The sequence below is a fragment of the Oncorhynchus keta genome, chromosome 12 (genome assembly GCF_023373465.1).
Source record: "Oncorhynchus keta strain PuntledgeMale-10-30-2019 chromosome 12, Oket_V2, whole genome shotgun sequence".
Taxonomy (NCBI): domain Eukaryota; kingdom Metazoa; phylum Chordata; class Actinopteri; order Salmoniformes; family Salmonidae; genus Oncorhynchus; species Oncorhynchus keta.
The window spans coordinates 32,917,478-32,923,852 of record NC_068432.1 but is presented as its reverse complement, the minus strand read 5'-3'; the positions used below and the strand labels follow the sequence as shown (position 1 = coordinate 32,923,852).

The following is a 6,375-nucleotide window of genomic DNA, read 5'->3' as shown; positions in this document are numbered from 1 at the left end:
GGTCCTCACCTTCCATCACAGACGAGCATTACAGAATCACCCACCACAACCGGACCAAGCAGCGTAGTACCCAGGAGCAGCGGGTTCAAGACTCCTGGACTTGGGAGGAGATCTTGGATGGCAAGGGACCCTGGGTACAGCCGGGAGAATATCGCCACCCCAAGGCAGTGCTGGAGGCAGCTAAAGCCGAGAGGCGGCATTATGAGGAGCTAGCACGGCAGCGCAGCTGGGACGAGATTCAGCACCAAAACATTATTGGGGGGGGGGGGCACACGGGGAGTGTGGCTAAGTCAGGTAGGAGACCTGAGCCAACACCCCGTGCTTACCGTGGAGAGAGGTGGACCGGGCAGGCACCGTGTTATGCCGTGAGGCGCACTGTGTCCCCGGTGCGCAGGCATAGCCCGGTGCGTTACATAGCAGCGCCTCGTATCGGCCTGGCTAGAGTGGGCATCGAGCAAGGTGCCATGAAGCCGGCTCAGCGCATCTGGTCTCCAGTGCGTCTCCACGGGCCGGTATATGGCACCATCCCTACGCATGATACCCCCGTTTCGCCAGCACAGCCCAGTGCGGTCCATTCCACCTCACCACGCTGGCCTGGCTACGTGGAGTTTGTTCTGGATCTACTTTATTGTGCTTTTTATCGCATTGAGAAACATTTCAACCAAATATGATCCAAATTGGCAACACTTTATTTTAAGGGTCTGTCGTAAAACCACTTATAAGGCATTAATAAATTAAGTTCACCATTTATTAATCATTACTCCCACATTTAAAAAAAACATTTACTTATCATTAGTAAAGTCAAAAACATAGACATGCCATTGGTAGACATTCCTTCTGTACCTGGTAAAAAAACAAACAAGCACACAACACATGATGTTAAAGTAACTTTATATACATGTGTGAATAACTAGCTTACTAGTATTTACAAATGTGGGAGAAATTATTAATAAATTGTGAGCAAGCTGTTTGTAAAGGCCTTATAATTGTGTTATAAATGGTTTATTACGGACCCTTAAAATAAAGTGTTACCCCCAAATTTCCACATTGAAATTATGTGGTGTGCCCAGTGGGATGTCTCTGTGAATCCCAGGGCAACCGATAATAGAATTACTAACTTTTGATGCAATAATCATAGATGTTAACATCACAGCAATTGTCTATGAGTAAATTCAGCACAATATCGCATGGGCAGCGCCACACTGCAGGTCTACGTCCCAGACTGAATCATAAGGCTATGTGTGTCCAGTATACCCGTCCTAACCCCATTGATCAAATTAAATCAGCATACATCTCTGATTGTATACATGATAGAAATGTTTATGAAGCCAAACAGGTCAAACATAAAGGTATAAAGTAAAACAATGTGAGATATAAGGCCTTCAAAATAATATTCAGATCCCTTGACTTTTTCCACATTTTGATGCATTACAGCCTTGTTCTATAATTTATTACATTGCAAAAATTCCTCAGCAATCTACACACAATAGGTTTTGATAAATGTTTTTTAAAATAATTTATAAAAAATAAAAGTATTTAAGTAAGTATTCAGACCCTTTGCTATGGACTCGAAATTGAGCTCACGTGCATCCTGTTTCCATTGATCATCCTTGAGATGTTTCTACAACTTGATTGGAGTCCACCTGTGATAAATTCAATTGATTGGACAGGATTTGGAAAGGCACACACCTGTCCATATAAGGTCCCACAGTTGACAGTGCACGTCAGAGCAAAAACCAAGCCATTTGGTCAAAGGAATTGTCCGTAGAGCTCCGAGACAGGATAATGTCAAGGCACAGATCTGGGGAAGGGTACCAAAATATTTCTGCAGCATTTATGTTCCCCAAGAACACAGTGGCCTCCATCATTCTTAAATGGAAGAAGTTTGGAACCACCAAGACTCTTAATTGAGCTGACCTCCCGGACAAACTGAGCAACTTGGGGAGAAGGGCCTTGATCAGGAAGGTAACCAAGAACCCGATGGCCACTCTGAGAGAACTCTGGAATTCCTCTGTGGAGATGGGAGAACCTTCCAGAAAGACAACCATCTCTGCAGCACTCCACCAATCAGGTCTTTATAGTAGAGTGGCCAGACGGAAGCCACTCCTCAATAAAATGCACATGACAGCCCACTTGGAATTTGCCAAAAGGCACCTAAAGGACTCTCAGACAATGAGAAACAATATTCTCTGCTCTGATGAAACCAAGATTGAACACTTTGGCCTGAATGACAAGTGTCACGTCTGAAGGAAACCTGGCACCACCCCTAAGGTGAAGCATGGTGGTGGCAGCATCATGCTTGGGGGTGTTTTTCAGCAGCAGGGACTGGGAGACGAGTCAGGATCGAGGCAAAGATGATCAGAGCAAAGTACAGAGATCCTTGATGAAAACCTGCTCCAGAGCGAACATTCACCTTCCAACAGGACAACGACCCTAAGCATACAGCCAAGACAATGCAGGAGTGCCTTCGATACAAGTCTCTGAATGTCCTTGAGTGGCCCAGCCAGAGCCCGGACTTGAACCCGATCAAACATCTCTGGAGTGACCTGAAAATAGTTGTGCAGCAACACTCCCCATCCAATCTGACAGAGCACGAGAGGATTTGCAGAGAGGAATGGGAGAAAATCCCCAAATACAATCTTGTAGCATCATACCCAAGAAGACTCGAGGAGGTAATTGCTTCCAAATGTGCTTCAACAAAGTACTGAGTAAAGGGTCTGAATACTTATGTAAATGTGATATTTCAGTTTTTTTTTTTTATACATTGAACATTTCTACAACCCTCTTTTCGCCTTGTCATTGTGGGGTATTGTGTGTAGATTGATGAGAATTTTTTTTTTAAAATACATTTTAGAATTAGGCTGTAATGTAAAACAAAATCTGGAAGGCACTGTGCATGCCTGTAAATTATTGCCTCACGGAATGCAATGCATAATCTGCAGATGGTATATCCTTAGATCATTTTCACCATAAGTGGCTATAATTGCCATTATAACTGTACAATCATCATCATCATCACCCTCATCCTAAACTAGGATTGCACATGATATGAATGAAAAGGGATAGCATTATGACACAGACACTGCTGTATTGACACAAAATACTATGGTGTAATGTTGTACATTATACGTTCAAAGGAGCATGGATACAAACAGACACAGAGGGTTATAATTTATGGGTTGTTGATATTAATATTTAGTGAGCATCCACAAAATGACCTTGAATTGTATGCACAGTCTGTCCCACTATATTCATTTAGAAAAGTCACCGTTGATCAGATTGTCCTCTCTCTGCTCAAGCTTGGGTCATAGCTAGAGACGGACGGACCTCTTCTTCTTTCCAAATGTAGAACATTAGTTCAGTTCTCCTCTGGGCACAGGCTTCAGTGTACAGTAGCCAGACAGCATGCCAGGGATGTAGACATTGGGCTGGTAGTCAGGTGGTCGCTGTGCAGATAGGGGCTGGGTGTACCTTAGAGTCCACGTACGGGTTGGAACACCTCCTACACTTCCAACACTCCCAACTTCTCCTTCCTGGGTGGACAGGTTGCAGTCTGCTAACAAAACAAATCACATAGTAAAGTGTTGGTTAGTGTTGTGATTTCTGCAATAGCAACATGCCCTACAGTGTGAATTTCAGCGATTGTTCACAAATGTCCAGTCAATGTTCGCTTGCTTGAGAGGAAACATTTAAACAGTAAGGTTAGCAATACAGCAGAAATGATAGACCACATTAATTACAAATAATTGCCAGAAAATAAATATTATTCTGTGAGAAACATTACATTATTTAATATGCAATTGATAGTTTAAATTGCTCTTTGGAAGAAAGAAATACACACTAGTACTACAACGAATAGGAAAACGGGCAGTACAGTTGTTTCATTCTTGCATTATTAATGCAATACACTACAAGTTCATTAATATACCCATGTATGCAGCTATTGCCCCCCTGCGGCACAATGGAGCATCCCTAGGAAGAGGCAGATTATCTAAAGTTGCAAGTGAGCCACCATCCCGTCAGTAATTGCAAATATATGTATGCAAATCAGCATTTTGTTTTTATGATGTAGTACTTGAATTACTTGAATTTAGTTATATTCGGATGCATTCATTATTTTATCTTTAATATATGATTTCCACACGTCTTGCACTACTAACTCGAAAGGTCTTGAAACGTCAGTTTATTCTTTAGCAAACAAATTGATATTGTTGGATTGTTGAGGTAATTAGCTAAACTATACAACACGTTGTTTTGCTTATGATACGGATTACTTCACATGACCTCTCTCTTTATATAAGTCTATAAAATATACAATTATATTATATTCAAATGATTAGTGGAGAGGCTATCTAGGTCTAGGCCCATGATTAAACTCGAGTCTCACTCGCTCCTGATAGTCGGCTATTTTCTTCTCCCTCCACTTCAATATAGAATCTTCACGCATAATTCTAATAGTATGACTGACAATATTTGGTCGGTCTCTAAGATAACTTTATAAGTTAATCGTAGGTACAGCGTTTCTGACTCATGCATAATTGTTTTCCATTCGTTTTCTCCTATATTTGCAATGCTTCTTATTTGTTGAAAAAGCATGACAACCACCGAAACAGGATACAAATAAAATTATGCATTACGATTGTAAAATGTGTCTGTCTGATGTGATTACGTTTGAAACAGTATACATCGTTCGGAGTAATTGCTCCGTTGTTCACTATCAGGTTGCGGAGGTCCTGTGCGTTCCAACTCGATGTCTGTCGTCTGTGCCCTTGGTGTTATCCTTCTGTGGAGTTGCAGTTATTGGGATGCATGGCTTTAGGAACATGAAATCGTCCTATGATGATTCCTGGGTCAGACACATCTTGAAGTGTGCCTGTGAAAGGGGGCAGTTGCATTTTTGCCTCGTCGCAGTTCGTGGATCCTTTGGTGCCTGTGGTTTTCTGCACATTCAGGTAGGACTTATTGATCACATCAGCGGTAGACTCCTCAGATCGGAACACGCAGCATCCACTAAGAGAGAAATTAAATCCTCGAATGGAAGGTCCCTGTATGCCCTTATCCGGGCCAAAACGATAATAGCCATCAGAAACGTGAACGAGATAGCGCACAGCGACACTACTAAGCACCGCGTATTTTGGTCAAAAATAAAGACATTCACAATAACATTGTTGCTCATGGGAGGGAAACCGGAATCTTGTGCTTGGACTAAAATTGTAACGTTTTTTAGCTGATCATTGTCAAAAGAACGCTGGGCGTACATATTTCCATTGTCTGAGTTTATGAAGACGTAGGTGGACACCGGCATTCCCTGTATATCACCTTCCAGAATAGTGTAAGAAAGATAGGCATTTTGTTCCGAATCTGGATCCAGGGCAGTAACCGAACAAATGGAGGTTCCTGGTGCGTTATTCTCTCTCAAATATACAGTATATCATGGCTGCTTGAATCGGGGTGCGTTGTCATTCATGTCTGACAGGTGCACTAAAATAGTTGTCATTGTGAACAAGGGAGACGCGCCCATGTCCCGCGCTGTGAGAGTGATGTAGTCAGAAATGGTCTCTCGGTCCCAAAAAAATCACAAGTTACCAAAGTGTAATAATTCTTAAAAGAGGAGTGGAGCTGGGACATGATCTGTAATTTCACAGTCAAGGTTCCCATTTTCCTTGTCCATGACACTAATGACAGCTATCACAGTCCCGGGTGGTCCGTCCTATTGGACAGGTGTGGACACTGATGTCAAAATCACCTCCGGGAGGTTGTCATTCACATCTATGATATCACCAGAACCGTACAGTGCACAGCCACTGGGTGCATGCCCGCTGAAAGCGTATGTGATTTCCGTGTTTGGACCCTCATCCAAATCCGATGCGTTTAGTTTAATCACAACAGTGTCCTTCGGTGCGTTTTCCACAAGCTTCACTCTGTAGAAAAACTGTTCGGACACAGGCGTGTTGTCATTTGCATCTATAACTGTTATATTGATCTGCGCTGTCCTGGACCTCTCTGGCGAGCCTCCATCCACAGCAGTCAGCACAATTTGGTGCGTATTCTGCTCCTCTGTGTCCAACGGGCTCTCCAGGACCAACTCCGCAAACGTACTGCTAACGCTAGGCGGGACACGGTTATGGGGTCAATTTCACGACCTACGTATTGAATTCAAAATAAATCGTGAACATGAAAAATAAAGTTGAGAATGTAAGCATTATATTTTCGAGGACGGGTGAAATAATGGATGTTGAAATCAAAAACCAAACAACCCAAAAACGTGTAGGCAAATCATTTTAAAGCGAGAACAAAACTCTATGACAAATGATAAAAAGTATATTTGAAAACGAATGCAATTTTTTTTTCGGTTAAACTTTCCCAGCAACCAAT

The 6,375-nt window shown here is 42.4% G+C and overlaps 1 pseudogene; it reads right to left on the bottom strand.

Annotated features, from left to right (window-relative positions):
* Positions 1-874: 874 nt before the first annotated feature.
* Positions 875-6,130, bottom strand: LOC118391375 (protocadherin gamma-A8-like; annotated as a pseudogene).
* Between the last annotated feature and the right edge of the window lie 245 nt (positions 6,131-6,375).